Source organism: Homarus americanus, unplaced genomic scaffold (assembly GCF_018991925.1).
Source record: "Homarus americanus isolate GMGI-L3 unplaced genomic scaffold, GMGI_Hamer_2.0 scaffold51859, whole genome shotgun sequence".
Lineage (NCBI taxonomy): Eukaryota > Metazoa > Arthropoda > Malacostraca > Decapoda > Nephropidae > Homarus > Homarus americanus.
In genome coordinates, this window is record NW_024711292.1 from 7,976,454 (window position 1) to 7,993,500 (window position 17,047).

The 17,047-nt window shown below is 38.8% G+C and overlaps 1 protein-coding gene across 1 annotated transcript in view; it reads left to right on the forward strand.

The window, feature by feature from the left end:
* Positions 1 to 6,597: 6,597 nt before the first annotated feature.
* LOC121876856 (protein disabled-like) overlaps positions 6,598 to 17,047 on the forward strand; it is a 245,410-nt gene continuing 234,960 nt past the window's right edge. The window contains exons 1-2 of the mRNA XM_042382542.1: positions 6,598 to 6,749; positions 9,967 to 10,120. The gene's annotated coding sequence lies outside the window, so the exon portion shown is untranslated. The remainder of the gene's footprint in view (positions 6,750 to 9,966; positions 10,121 to 17,047) is intronic.

Here is a 17,047-nt window from a genome sequence, read left to right on the forward strand (position 1 = left end):
CAGTGGTGGTACACCTGGGAGGTGAACTCACCTCCTACAGTCAACAATATCGCTGGTAACACCAACATTCATGGGTTCAATACTTACCTGGGATGACTATATTTCTGCTAGTCATCCCCAACCATAGATATTAATACTGCTCGATACATATAGCCAAGATCAATGGACCCGCACAAGAGTGCGTCCACGAGGGACGAGAGTTGTTTACTGTACCCAGCTGAGCAGAGGCACGCGGGCAAGGAAGCGCCTGGGGGGGAAGACTCTCTCCGCACGGCGTTCTCTGGGTAATCTTGTCGTCTTGCCATGTTAAAGACATCCTTCAAGAACCATCTTGCCCATAGGCGTCTACCGAACCTCAGTAGTGGTGCCAACACAAAGTGCCTGGAGATGCGTTGAGGAAAAATCACGAAAGTTAATGTCTAACTTCAACTATACAAAACATACATCTGGCAACGATACAGACGATATTTACGTTACTCGACTTATTTGGCACAGGATATTTCACTATGTTAAAACATGAACATTGATATTCACAAAAATCGACTAAGTTAAACTGACTTAACATGACGGCGGGAAACAATCGCTCACATACCTGGAGATGCGTTGAGGAAAAGTCACGAGAGTGTGATTTCTCCTCGTGCATCCGTATATAGCGAGCCTGAGGCACTTCCGGCCCACGTATCTCTACCAGAAAGACCAATCTCACCAACAACAGACCTTCTATTCAAATTGGTCGCTGTACACCTAGCTGTGACCGTCAGTGTCACAGGTCAGGCTAATTTTCCTACGTCTATTTTTATAATCTAATCAGAGATTGAGTTTGTCAGGAAAGAGGTGAAATGGAGTTACATACGCACTGACAACTCCACTGGCCGGAAACCGCAAACCACAGTTTCTTCAGGCGACCAGCCGTTAGGTCTTGGAAATTTTGAGTTTGACAGAATCTTTTCAGTTGATTAATGACTTTCTAAAATAGACAACTGACACTAACTAAACTACAAACATCAGATTCCCTGATGTTTGGGCAACAAAATAATATAAATTCAGTAGCAATCGGAAATTCGTGGATATCCCCACGGACACTGTAAGGATATGCTATTCATACTGACAAACTCGACACTCACTTATTTGACACGTTTTACTAACAATAAGGACAGTTGAAGCTTTCAACACCACTCACAATGGATCTTGAATGTTCCAACTGTAAACAGACATATCTAAGTTGCCTCATCAATTGCAACCACAGTCACAATTACAAATTCTGTCATTACTAAGGAATAATGAAGTCTCGGGTGCATTCTAAGATTGAGAGAAAGCGGAGGACTCAAGCGTCCTGAAGCGATGAGAAAACGAATTCTTCAGATGGTGAACTCAATTAAAGAAAGCATAGCTACATGTTTTGTGGGCTATTGAGCGTAATATGAATCGTCTGATTTTACGTTAACTGACGTGTATGACCGTGGTCATTATAATAGAATCCCTAGAAAGAAATAAGAGGAGAATAACAAGACTAATTCCGGGCATTAGAAAACTCGAGTACACAGAGAGGTTAAAGCATCTTAATTTGCACTCCCTCGAGAGACGTAGAGTGAGGGGCGATATGATAGAGGTGTATAAATGGAAGTCAGGGATAAACAAAGGGGACATAACAAAGGTACTCAAACTATCCAACCAGGAACGAACTCGTAACAATGGCCTTAAATTAGAGAAATTTAGATTTAGGCGTGAAATAGGTAAACATTGGTTTAGAAATATAGTGGATGAATGGAACAAGTTACCAAACATCATCATTAACTCGAATACGCTGGGTAGCTTCAAACATAGGTTGGATGGATATACAGTATGAGCAATAGGGGTTGGGTGTAAATGGAACCGCCCAGTATGAACCAATAGGCCCGCTGCAGTTTCCTCCATTCTTATGTTCTAATCTCGAGCCCTATGGTCGTAGCAATACCCAAACACATCTGGTAGACACGATGTGGGGAGTGTCACAAAAGTGTCTTAAAATTCTAACTCAATTACATTCAATCATATTTCTGGCAATGACACAGACGATATTTACGTTACGTTAATTCTTACTTGGCATATGGGAATTTACTTTGCTAAAACATGAACATTGATATTCGCAAAATTCGACTGAGTTAAATTTCCTTAATATGTCGGGCGTGAGGCACTTGTTACATACCCGAGATACGATGTGGGAGTGTCACAAAAGTGTCTCTCTCCCTCGCTCAGGTGTTTATATACGAGGTTACCTGGCAACTCAGGCATGTCAAACGGGCAATTCACGCATTAACATATACTTCATTTAAATCAGTTGCTGTGCATTTGGCTATGAAAATCAGCATCATGAGTCAGATCAATTTCTTACATCTATTGTTACAATCTAATCAGAGTTTGAGCTTGTCAGGGAATACCTTATTAAAATTTATGTCAAATGCACAAGTTGATAAAGTCTGTCTTACGACATCATCAAAAATACAGACAAGGGTCTACTGAGAGTTTGCCGTTAGATCTTGGAGATAAGAAGACTGACATATTCTTTTTAGGATATTAATTACTTTCTAAAATATAAAACTGACAATAATTTCAATACAAACATCAGATTCTCTGATGATTGGGAATCAAAATGATCTCACTTCAGCATTCGTTGGAAACTCAAGGTATACCCCAAGGACGATGTTAGGGCTTCGTCACTTCTATTGGCAGACTCTACTCAAACTTATTTGGCAATTTTACTAACAGTAAATACAGTTGAAGCTCTTAGCATCACTCGCAAGGGATCTTCAATGTCTCATCTTTAATCAGATATATCTAATTTGACATAACTTATCCACATTCAGTTGCAATTTCAAATTTCATAACATGAGATGAGATACTAAGGAATATCGGAGTCTCGGTACTATATTGAGATAAAACGAAGGCCTTAGGCATTCTGAAGTGGTGAGAAAATGAATGTCTCAACTGGGGGACCCAATAAAGAAGTTATAGCTACATGTTTTATGGGCTATTGGGCGTAATATGAAGCGTCTGATTTTACGTTAACTAACATGTACGACCATGGTCAGTACACTACGAAGAATAGCCTTACAACGATACCTAGAAGTAATGAAAGAGGAATGGGTAATAGGAAGGAGGAGATAGTTTCATCACTTGATATGACATATGTCTCTCCCTACATGCAAAAGAACAGGAGCGATCAAACCATAATTGTAAAGTGAAAGTTTTGGTAGAAGATGGGATAAATGCACTCATAACACCCTGTATAACCCCAGCAATGCTGTCAACATATACCGAGGCGTCCCGAGTGGAAAAGCAACATTTATCCCAAGGAAAGTCAGAGAAGAATTCTCGCATGGATTGCCAGTTTGCCCTCCGATAGTGCCATAGTTGACGTTTAGAGTGGGGTGGGGGAGGTGGTCGTGCCCAGTTTGATTCAATAGATATAAGATTGTGATCAAGAGACCCTAAGGGGGCAGAAACGATCTTCAGGAGTGAAGTGCTTCCCCATCTGGAGTACTGTCACCCCATCTGATCCCCGAGATATGCTAGGGACTGTCAGTTGGTTGAAAATGTTCAATGGAGGGCCACCAGACTGGTGCCTGCACTTCGGCACCTCAGCTACCCTGAGAGTTTGGAGCGCCTGAACTTGCCTAGCTTATACTACAGACGGGCAAGGGGGGACCTAGTTGAGGTGTATAAGCATCTCAGGGGGCACTACTCAGTTGAGTGTCCTTACTTGGAGCTGGCGGACGCTCGCCCCACAAGGGGTTACAGCTCAAGATTGAAGAAGCCGCAAGTCCAGAAAACTGTGAGGGCAAACTTTTTCGGAGTGAGGGTTGTAAACTCTTGGAACAATCTACCAGAGAGTGTTGTGACGGCACCGAGTGTGAGCTCTTTCAAGACAAGACTTGACCAACACTGGAGCAGGTTCAGGTACATTCAGGAGCCCGTGCATGCCCAGTATTTGCCAACAGTGCGTGACAGAGAAGTGATCGATCGCCCAGGCGGCTAGAGAGCCGATCTTTTGGCGAAGAAGATAAATGAAAAGGAAAAGTAATCAGAGACGTGACCGATCGCCCAAGCAGCTAACAAGCCGATCAGTGGCGAAGAGGATAAAAGAAAAAAAGTAAAAAGTATGAATAGTGTGAGGGGTTAGAGGTAAAACAAAGATCAAGAATGTTAGTAAGTTGATCGTGTCGATCAGGAACGCGTGTAGGGTGTTTAATTATTTGTTCCAGATCATTAAGTAAGGAAAAAAGAGAGTGCCTCAGCTCCACCTGGGTCATCGCTTGCAGAGCCAAGCCACTCTCTGTGATGTACATTGAAATCCCTGGGTAGAAGATATCGGTGTTGGGGTGTGTAGATAGTAACAACCCATGGCAAGAAGTGAGATACTCAAAGAGTTCTAAAAAGTTGGTAGAGTTAGGAGAACAGTATAGGAAACAAAGGAAAATAGTCATAGTTGGAAAAGATATTTTGAGAGGATATATAGAGAGGATTCAAGAACAATGAGTCGAGCTATATATAGGTAGGTGTACGTGTGTTGCTGTTGGCGCGTACACCTCCCTTAGAACGGAGAGGTATAAAGGTTGTAGTTGGAGACTTGAAAAGGTTTGGGTGAAGCTGTTTTGGTTAGTTGAAGTTCAGATAGTAGTAAGAGGTCGGGGGAAAGAGGCTAATCGAAGGAAAATTGGATCTCAGGCCGCGAATGTTGGAAAAATGAAGTGTGAAAAAAGCCGACCCTCCAGCAACTGTGGTGACGTCAGTTGAGGCCCCAGTAGTTTGATGATGATCAGGTCGGCCCTGGGGTCCACAATCCTCCCGACCAGTGGAACCCATCTGAGAAGGCTCCGCTTCAATATTATTGTCAACTAATGTAGGGGCGCGGGAAAGAAACCTCATTTAAACCGCTGTGCACCAATGTAGGGGTGGGAAAACCTCTGTCGCCCTACTTAAAACATTTACTGTACTTTCTGTCTTACTTCTGACCTGTGGTAGCATGGCTCGAGGGTAAGACACGTGGAACTATAATAATGGTACCAAGATATGGGAAGAAAATAAAGGTGGTCACTGTAGGAAAATAATACCCCTCATACTCTTGCTAGCTCTACCAATACATAGCACTGGGGAGATTATACACATGAATTCTCGAACGAATAACACATCCAAAGTAATCTGTACTAAGCAGTGGATTCATGCAGCAACACTGCATGAGCGGGTCATGTTTATGTCGCGGTGATCAACAAGCGGAAGGTGAACGCGTCCTCAGGCCAATCTCTCAGTGGCTGGCTGAGCTCGGCTGCTGGCCTGCGTTAATTTTTTTTTTTTTTTACGGGGATTAGCCCACCCGGACACAGGTCACTGACCCACATCGAGGCCTGGGGGGCGAAAATGTAATAATAATAATAATAATAATAATAATAATAATAAAGAACCATAAAGAAATACATTTAAAGAAAAAGAACAAAAGTGAGAAACAATATATATATATATATATATATATATATATATATATATATATATATATATATATATATATATATATATGTTGTGTTGCCAATAGTAAGAGAAGCAATTGAGACCCTGCAATTATGTGTAAATGTGACAGAAAGACAGATCAGCAACCTGGGACTTGGTGATGCCAATGGCAGCAGGGTCTACCATTAGACAATACATTATGCTTCCAATATCTTCCCAGGCGGTAGTACCTCCCTGTTTGGTAGCTGCCTACTACCTAACCCAGGCTCTTCTGAACCTTTCATCTTTGACAGTATATTCCTAATAGACTCTTCTGAGAACATAATTTGTGTCAGACTGTCAGCACTGTGTCGAACCGTCTTTTCTCAAATGCATCATCTTGTGAACACAGAGGAAAGTAATTTATTTAACGCCTCTGCTTTGTCCTGGTCTGCTTCTTGGTCTGTCTCTGTGTAACTATCATCTTCAAGTCTCAGATTTTTTTTTTTTAACCTTTATCCTCTTCACCACTTATTGGCACCCAAACCTGTCTTTGCGTAACGATAGAAAGCTTTTGGGCTAGGATTCCGTTCACGCGTTAGCGGTTGCGTAAGCGCTAGCGCTAAAAATAGATCACATTGACATGTACACTGTTGTTTCCATTGACACGTTGCTTTAGCGTTATGCGTTTGCAGTACATGCCAATCGGTCCCCGTAGCGATTGGAAACGTAAACGCACTGCAATGGAATGGAATCCTAGCTTTAGTTGAACTTAAAATTCTTAGTAAAGAACCCTTGGTTAAACCGACTTACTGTTTACTATTGTTCACATATGTATTCCCTATTACGTGTTTAACTAATGTGAGCTTGTTTGGCAATTTTCCTAAATAAATAATTTATTATCCTAACTCAGTAAAATACTCTTTACACGGCTTTCTTGGGTTTTTCCTTGGTTGAATTGACTCCTAATCTAATTTTCTCAACCTTACTGTTACTATGTTTGCATACTCTCACCGTTTATATAATCATTGAACATATATGAACTTGCTTAACGATTTTAATAGATAAATAATATATCTGTTTATTCGATCAATTTATTGACGTAGGTACTTGTTGTGGAGGAGGGTTGAGACAGCCGGGAGAGCCATCTGTTGAGAGGAGGGAGAGTGGCAACAGTTTGTTTTGGTTGTGGAGCTTGTTGGGGATAATGTTTTGTGGATCGATTAATGTATGCTTTATTGACCCTTGAAGTTGGATTGCCTGGTAGTTTTCAACAAAATCACTCTATGGTAAGTGATTGATGTAGATTTGATCATTGCTAGATATACCTGTGATTATAATGAGGCAAAGCGCCGGACAGGTGAGTCTGCCTATACAGCTATATTCAGTGGTGGAGGTCAAGAAATTGCTATATGTATATATATATATAACCCGTTGGGTCGGCAAGAAGCAGGTTTTTCATTTAACAGTTGGCAGATAGGCGCTCAAAATGGACACCAAAGAATATATTGATGTGTGCCTAAGTATTTTATAGGATCAGATAGGCCTATTGGTTGCGTCGGTGTGACAATTCCAGTTGACATTTCATTTACAGAAACGTACAGGTAACCAAATTAATTTTTTACAGTGTGTAACAGTAGACCATTGTTAGGAACTCGAATACTGATCAGTGGGCACTATCCTTTAGTGGCTGAAGCCCCATGTAAAATTCCTTAACAATAAACTGACCATTACATAAATATAGTGGAGTGCTGTGTGGCTGATATTATTTTATAAAGTTAATGACATATAAATTAATCTTCTTTGTTTTGTGTTGTACATACTTTCATGGTCTTGTTGTAATTTATGGGTGCTTTCTGAAAATCATATGAACTAAAAGACATATTTGACCATAATAATCAATACAGTACAGGACTGATATGTACTGTTCAGCTGATTTCTAAATCTCCAATAATGTAACATGTCCAAAATGACAGTAAACTTAGGTAAACGTTTACTTAAGCGATTTCGCCAGCAATTTTTTTCCTGCTTGACTTTTGCTGCTTTTCTTTATTGGAGATATTTTTTCTGGGGAAAAAATGTTTTACAATCATTGTCAAACATTAGTTTGATTCAGCTTTTCCGGAGAAATCAACATCCTCCAGTAAATAAAACAGCAAAATTTATGCAGGAAAAAAATGTTTTTGCTGCTTTCATGTACACAAAAGAACCACTAACCTAACCCCCACCCGCCGAGTGGATATGTGATGTAGTCAGTATTTAACTTATCCTTATTTAACCTAACGTAACCTGACCTAACTCTCTAGCGGGGGGGGGGAGGGGCTTTACCTCCTCGACCCCCTTTGAGTTGTTATATAATGTTGTCAGTATTTAACTTATCCTTATTTAACCTAACCTAACCCCCTAGAGTGGGAGTATGTCGCGCGCGGTTCCTTTGAACATGCATGAGGTATTATAGCATAAATTATAAAAAAGAAACAATTCCTCAAAAGGGAACACTGTTGCTAGCAATTAACAAAAAAATTATGGTGGAAAAAACAGTGTGTTCTTGCTAGAATCGTTGGGAGCATTAATCTACAGGTTAACCTAAATTTACAATGACTATGTTAAATTTATACTGAGATTCATCATTGATGTAAATACTTTTACTCCTTAAGAACATAAGAATGGAGGAAACTGCAGCGGGCCCATTGGCCTATACTGGGCAGTCCCATTTACACCCAACCCCTATCGCGCATAAATCCAGCCAACCTATGTTTGAAGTTATCGAGCGTATTCTAGTTAATGATGATGTTTGGTAACTTGTTCCATTAATCCACTACTCTATTTCCAAACCAATTTGTACCCATCGCACCTAAATCTAAATTTGTCTAATTTAAAGTCATTGTTACGAGTTTACTCCTGGTTGGATAGTTTGAGTACCTTTGTTATATCACCTTTGTTTAGCCCTGACTTCTGTTTATACACCTCTATCATATTGCCCCTCACTCTACGTCTCTCGAGGAAGTGCAAATTAAGAGACTTTAACCTTTCTCTGTACTCAAGGCTCCTAATGCATGGAATTAGTCTTTTCATTCTCCTCTGTATTCTTTCTAGGGATTCTATATCCATTCTGTAATATGGCGACCAGAATTGAACTGCGTAATCCAAGTGAGGTCTCACAAGCACAATATATAGTTTTAGGATAACCTCTCTAATCTTGAAACTAACACTCCTTTGTGTGAACCCACGTACTTTATTAGCCTTGTTTCCAGCAAATACACATTGCTTACTTGGCTTAAGATTCCTACTTACCATTACTTCTAAATCTTTCTCACATTTGGATTTCTCTATAATATCATTGTTCATCTGATATCTGGTTTCTCTATTTACATCTCCTAGACCATTCAAAATATTTATTTAGATATTCCTGTAGTTTTGCAGACTCCTCATCAGATTTAATTATACCCCCTATTTTAGTGTCATCAGCAAATTTAATTATGTTGCTGTCTACGCCGATATCTATGTCGTTTATGTATACAGAGTATAATAATTAATATGGCTGAGCCTTGGGGCACTCCACTAGTGACATTACTCCAATCGGATTTAGTGCCGTTAATGCTCATTCGCTGTTTCCTGTCCTGTAACCACGCCCTAATCCATTTTAGAATATCTCCTTCAATGCCATGAGCCTCCACTTTTCTTATTAGTTTTTCATGTGGGACTCTGTCGAAGGCTTTACTAAAGTCATGATAAACCACATCATAGTCGTGCCCTTGTCCACTGATTTAAAAACAGCAGAAAAGAATGTTAATAGATTAGTTAGACATGAACGCCAGCTTGTGAAGCCATGTTGGAAATCATTGATCAACTTGTGCTTCTCCAGGTGATTTCGAATAGAGTTTGAAATTATTGCTTCCAGTAATTTGCCTACAATTGATGTTAAGCTGATTGGACGGTAGTTATAGGATAGTGATCTATTTCTCTTCTTCAAAGTCGGTATTACATTCGCTATCCTGCAGGATTCTGGTACTACACCCGTTTTTAAGGACAGGTTAAACAAATTTACTAAGGGCATACTAAGCTCTTCCTTACATTCCTTTAATACTCTGGCAAATACTCATCGGGACCTGGCGACTTATTAAGCTTTAGCTTGTCCATTTGCTTACTAACGTCGTTACTAGTCACTACTATCTCGCTTTATCCATTTTCTTCGCTATCTCTGTATAAAGTCGGTGCCTCGGGTATCATGATTAAATTTTCGGTGGTGAAAACTGTTGAAAAATATTTATTCAGATTTTTGCTCATTTTGGGAAGTTGCCAGACATGCTGAATTTAAACATTGGTACATGTGATTTTATGCCCGTTAAATACATTCCAGATGAGTTGTGCACCTTAACTATATACAGTATTAAAACTCACCTAAGAACATGGATGCTTTTTTATGACATGGCAATGATGAAAAAGTGCTTAAGCAGTACGGTATATTGTGCATGATATAAATTTTATGATTTCTTCCGGGTTTAGGTAGCGATGTGTCTCCTTCAACTGCCATCAGATGCCAAATAATTTTGTCAAACAGTAGGAACATATTGATAGAACAGCCAGAATGAGACATAATCCCTGAAGTGTGACAAACTTTCAACTGAATGCAAATTTGGCACCAATTCATACATCACAGGTACGACTTTCTAGATGTTGCTACATTATATGATTTAACTTAAAAAATTTTACCATTCTAACCATAACTATCCTAACCTGAAACATTAGTTTTATTATCTATAACATAAATTTGACTATTAATGGAACCAATCAGACTACAGCTCCTCCCTGTCTTACGACTGGGTTGGGGACCCAAATCCAGGTCGTAAGTCGAAACTGCTTAAATAATACATAGAAAATCTAAAATGGGTGTCTCTTTTTCTTCTCAGCACCACAAGACTGTCACTTTTAAGCTTGGCAGCCATTTTAAAGAGAAGTACAAACAAAAATTTTGTCATTACACAGCGCAGTCACTGACGTTGGGACTCGAAAATACGTAATATGACAAAATTTTGGTACGACTGAGGCGGTCGTATGTCCAGGTGGCCGTAAGTTGAGTAGGTCGTAAGTCGGGGAGGAGCTGTACTTGTATTGCCAGAATATAATTTATCATTTATAGATTAAACCAACCTAACTAAACTTAAAAAATCATACCTCTACTGTTATCATCTACAGTAATATCTTCGTTAACTGGAATCACTCTTAGCCGGAATTGAAATTTGATCAGAATTTTTGTGGAAGATTTCTCTCGATTCTGGGCTTGGGAATGATTTTCCAAGGTTTAAAATCAGATGCATTTTGTGGAAACTACTGAGAAAAATTCTGGAACTCCTATAAAAAATTCTGGGTGTGGGAAAAAATATTGAGGTTGAAATCCAGGCCCATTTTCTGAAAATTCTTAGAAAAATTCCGGAACTCTCTACAATTTTGTTCCAGGCCTTGGAGGAAATTCTGGGGATAAAATAGTGTGTAATTCTTGAAAATTCGGAGAACCTTCCAGAATCTCTCCAATTTTTTTTCTGGGTCTGGGAGCAAATTCCAAGGATGAAATACTGTAATGCAGCATTCTGGAAAATTAAGGAAACAACAATTATTTTTTCCAGGTCTGGGAGTAAATTTTATGGATGAAATACAGTAATACACGATTTCTGGAAAATTCTGAGAAAATTTCGAGGGAAGGGGGGGGGTTTCCGGGTTGGAGAGAGTCGTCTGCACCAATAGTTCCGGCTAATGGGATATCACTCTTTATCATCTTGAAACAATGAGATATTTTCCTACCTTCAGGGAAGCGGAGAAGGAATTATGGCCACATTGAAGGTTGGAGGAAGTGTCCGCAGAATTGTGCTCTGGAAAAAAAAGCTAATTTTATATTTTAAATTCTATGTTTTGGGAAATGTATTTCTGGCACACTTTTCTTTGATTTCATGAGGCAAGAAAGCATTTATGTTCTATAGTGAATTGCATAGTGGGCCCCCCCCCCTTTAACCTGTCAAAAGTAGGTTTGCTTAATATCTATATGATCGGAAACAAAGTGGGTCACATTAATGAGCTCTGAGGGAGTTCAGGTTGGATACGCTCTGTGTAATGAAACATGGTTGTATGAATCTGACATCAGCATTATTTATAGTGCTCTTCCCAAGACACATTCTTTTGTTCATGTTCCCTGACCTGCTGCAGGAGCTCCAGGTGGCCCTGTTCAGTATTAGATTGATTAGTAGTGACTTTTTTCCTCCTTTCAATTTATGGAACAATATTATCAATAAATCATCTTTGCCAAGTTATTAGAATTGCTCTTGTGTATCGTCTTGGTCACCTAGGTACATATAGGGAGTTCATGGATCATTTTGGCTTGTTTCTTGAGATTTTCTAATGAAAAAATGGCGACGGTTGATCTGTGGTTACTTTAATTATTGGGTTGACAACCCATCTCTGAAAATTCTTTCTTCTGAGTTCTTGGAAATTCACAATTGAAAAAAATTTTGTCATCATGTGCCATGTCCAACACATCCTCTGGACACACACTAGGCCTACTTTTTGTTTCCTGTTGACTGTGATCGTTTATTAGATGCTGCAGTTGACCTGATCGATCCAGCAGTCTCTGACCATGCTTTGGTTACTTTTGGTTTTAATGTCCCAAGACCCCCTTCTTACATTAAAATAACTACTTTCGGGAATTATAGAAACATTGACCAGACTATGAGTGATCAGGAAGTCGATCATTCTTTGAACTGGGTCGACTCCTCTGATGAGATCGTTAAGTTACATACAGCAGTGATGTTTTCTAGTCCATTTCAGACTGTTATTGTCCAAAGGTCGTAAAAAGAATCACAGTACGAGATGACTCCATGATATGACTTGTCTATAAGTTCTCTTCGTAGGGATTGTAGAAGTGCTGAACGAAAGTGATGCAGGCAGCGAACAGATCATACTAGATCAGAGTACAGTACGTACTACATATGGCTGGGCATTGGGCTATTGTTTGTTCAATAAGGGCATGAAAAGTTGCAGAAGTCAAGTATCCTCTTGTGGCAATGATCAGAAAAAAATATATGAATGGGCTCTTGTGTTGGAAGTCTGGAACTACTGTATTAGGCTTTCTTCCACTACAGATGCTCAGCCTGCCTCAGATTTTTCCTATTTTTTTATGACAAAGATATCACGTATAAAAAATGACCTTGATGGTGTTTCTTTAATTGAGGACTTTTCAGTTTAATTTCAACTGAGTTATGCCATAAACTTCACCCTTTCATCGTTTTGTCCTCTGGGGGTGAACAACATTCTGCAGTATATCAAGGACTCAAAAAAGACTTTTTGTCGTCTTGATCTTGAAAATGTATCTAAGGTACCACTCGCTTATGAAAATGTTGCAGACTTTATTTGTAGAATCATAAATAAATGTTTTGCGAGGGCAATTTTGTGCGATCAGAGAAACAGGCTTTATTGTGTCCACTTTTTAAGAAACCTGCTCTTGATACTGAAAATATGTTAAATTATCATCTGGTCCCCAATCTTTCATTCTTATCAAAGATCGTAGAGTATGCTATGCTGGATCAGTTACTTCCTCTGCTTATAGGAAGCATCATTCAACTGAAACTGCCTTATGTAAAATTCATAACAATTTGGTAAAAAACACTTTCACAATAAAGTCCTCCCTTCTGGTCTTGCTGGATTCTCTGCAGCTTTTTATAGGGGGATCATCATCTTTTCTTCGGGATCATGGCTCGTTTGGTGTCTGAGAATACACTTTCACTGCTTGAGTCTTACAGTGTTTGTCAGAGCGATCGCAATTTGTGATGGATGACGGAACCATTTCAAACCCAGTCCCTTTGCAGTTTGGAGTCCCACAGAGATCAGTTTTGGTACCACTTCTGTTCATAGTCTATGCCAGCAGTCTTGCATCTCTGTTAGATGCTAATGGTGTTGCCTACCATTTCTATACTGATGATACAAAACTTTATGTGAAAATAATAAATGTCAAGGATATATAAGATATAATGAAATCTTTGATGTCTGATATCACTCTTGGGATTTTCATACACAATATTGCATATGATCTAAATTATCGCTTCAGGGTTTCCATGTGGAAATTTGCATATGATGTAAAAAGTTTAAATAAAATAATTTTGTTTGCTCTGTAGACACGAGACACACAAGACTCCTACAGTATTTGGCAATGTCAATGCGATCTGGCAACTACAGTACTGCACTCCAAGGTCACCATACCAGTCTCTCTTCTGTAGGGATCTGGGATATAATGTTGACCCACATTCCCATGCAATTTCTTGAGGCTTGTGCTGATTTCTCATGCATCACAGTGATTTCATTTATTCATAAGTGTTGTAATAGCTTTGAACCATGCCTTGTGCTGCAGGCAAGGGTGGATGGATGGGAAAACATAATAAGTGCAAGGAGATGGCACCAAGTAGTGATAGTGTGGTGCCTCCTGATTCCTCTCCCAGTGTTCCTGGTCCCCTCCTGGCATAAGTGATAGTTTGTCTGGCCCTTCAACAAGCAGCCCTAGTGCTGTGACTCAAGATGTACAATTATCTTTTGCATCCAGAGGGAGAAAATAAATACAGTACATTAATCGGTATTCGGTTTAGGTGCGTTCATCAGATCGCAAAATTTACACCACCATTACGTAGTGAAATATTATTTTTATTCACAACTTTTCTTTGATAACTATTTTCCTAAATACTGTATGTATGCTTTATGGGTCTGTCTACCTAATTATTATGTATGCTTTATGGGTCTGATTACCTAATTATCTACTGAAGAAAGTTCTGACAGTGTTGAACAAGGTTGCCAGGCTTATTTTTGCTCTCCCACTGAAGACTCCCACTACTCCATTCTTGATCAAATTACATTGGCTTCTAATTAAAGCTAGGATAGAGTTCAAACTCTGTGTAATGACTTTTAAGACACTAATGTTTGGTGAGTCTAGGTATTTGGCCAACGTTACTAATTCTTCTGACTACATATTCTGAAATTATTTTGCATAGTAGTGATGATCCTTCACACCTTGAGGAGCCAAGAACAGTACGGGAATGTTTTTTTCTGTCCATCCATTTTCTATACAGGTAGCTACAGCACCCAGATTGTATAGTCAGTTGCCTGAAGCAGCCAACTTCTGTGGAGGCCTTTAAGAAACAACTGAAGGTCCCTTTTTTTTTAAATTTGTGATCCTGCGCAAGGTATGGTGATGGAGAATTAGTGTACAGAGTTTAGGAAGTATTAAAACTTAAGGGTATATGAATGATAGAAGTAGAACTGTCACTTTTTGTGATCTATTATTGTAGTACAGTTCTGTATTTCTTTTTATTCCCAAGTCTTTGACTTTGTAATGTTTTGAGCGCTCGTGAATTCTTTAGAAGAACTGGTGACTAGCCATTATTATTATTATTTTATTATTACGACTACCCGCACTTACGACCTACCTCAGTCGTACCAAAATTTTGTCAAATTACGTATTTTTGAGTCCCAACGTCAGTGATTGCGCTGTGTACTGACAAAATTTTCGTTTGTAATTCACTTTAAAATGGCTGGCAAGCTTAAAAGAGAGAGTTTGTGGTGCTTAGAAGAAAAAGAGACACTCATTTTAAATTTTCTGTGTATTACTTAAGCATTTTCGACTTACAACCATTTCGACTTATGACCTGGATTTGGGTCCCTAACCCTGTCGTAAGTCGGGGAGGAGCTGTATAACAATACAACTACAGTATACAGTACATACTGTACTGTATATGCTGTACCTGTACAAGATTACCTTACTTTGGAACAGGGGCGTGAGTTAACCAGCAACTTTTGGCAAATTTTATGCAGAATACAACTTTGTTCTTTTTTACCTTAAAAAAATCCCAATAAATGAAGAGGATTTGCATTGTTTTTCGTCCTGAATGCTAATACAGTATGTCCACCCAGCAATGTGTTCTTCATTACCTGTATTGACATGACTGTTTCATACAGGAACAAGTTATCAGCTACCGATACACTTTATTACTTTTTAGTTATTGTATTTAAAACAATTAGCCTAATGAGAAAGTTCTACCTGTCAATCTTCCAACAAAGCAACACATCTTAACTGATGTTTTATGCTGTACAGGTTGTACCTCTCTAGTCCGGCATTCTGTGGTCCGGAAACTCCCGTGGTCCGGAACGATTTTAGTTTGTCCAATAGGTAGATAGGCAGCTTTCTTTTTTTTTCTTTTTTTAATTATCTGAATTATTATTATTATTACAGGAGTATTAAATTTTTGCCCCTCGGGCCCCAATGTGGGTCAGTGACCTATGCCCGGGTGGGCTAATCCCCGTAAAAAAAAACGACAACAAAGCCGCGGGAAATTAAGGTTTGTTTACATCAGGCAGTTCAGCTGCTCTCTCTCTCTCTGCTTGTCTATACAGAGTACAACATTTAACCCTTCAATATATATGAGCAGTAAATAAGTGTTGCTTTCATATTCTTATGTAGAGTAATGACGATATGTTTTCCCATGTGCGCACTTACATACGCGCAGTCTCACTTTTTTTTTAACATTAATGGTTAGCTACTTATATTGTTCCATTTATTAACATTAAATAACGTTACAGGTACTTCAAACAACCATTTTAATTTTTTTTACATTAATTTTACTACAGCTACAATCAGGGTCTTATTTTCTTCAGTCTTATATGTAGAACCAATCAGTCACTGGTTTTGTAAGCTTTAACAAAAACACTGCCGGCAGCCGTCTCGTCTCCTCGTGTGTTTTAATATTCCACGTATTATTAATAAATTGTATTGTTAATTTTGCACACACAAACACTAATTCAATAAAAACAAATTCAGAAACATTAATTAAAATATATATGAACAGTAAATAAGTGCTGCTTTCATATTCTTATGTAAAGTAATGACGATATGTTTTCATGTGTGCGCACTTACATACGCTATCTCTCTTTTTTCTTTACCATTATTGTTAGCTACTTCTATTGTTCCATTTATTAACATTAAATAACATTACTTAAAACAACCATATTAATTTTACTACAGCTACAACCAAGGTCTTATTTTCTTCAGTTTTATATGTAGAACCAGTCAGTCACTGGCTTTGTAATCAACGAAAACAATGCTGTCTCATTTCCTCGTGTTTTAATATTTTACGTATCATTAATGAATTGTATTGCTCATTTTGCACACACAATCATTTATTCAATCAAAAAGACTTTTAGTAATAAACAATAATGAATCTTTTGTACATAAGAGAAATGACGCTGTTTACACAATTGTGCACGTCATCTGCACGTTGGTGAGCCGTTCAAACCTATCGAAATTTGAGTTTCCGCCGTCAAAATTTTTAAATGTGTTGCTTTTTTTGTGTGTTCAAATAGAAAACGTCGAATTAAAAACTCGCGAAATTTGAGAAGCTACTGTACGACATTTAACCCTTCAATATGTCTTCAAAGAGACCATGAAGCAGAGAAAGTGGTGCTAGTGCTTCCAAGCCAAGTCACTATCTATCCAGGAAAAGGGTGAATTTCCATGGTCCGGCACCGGTCAGGTCCCGAGGTTGCCGGACTAGAGAGGTAC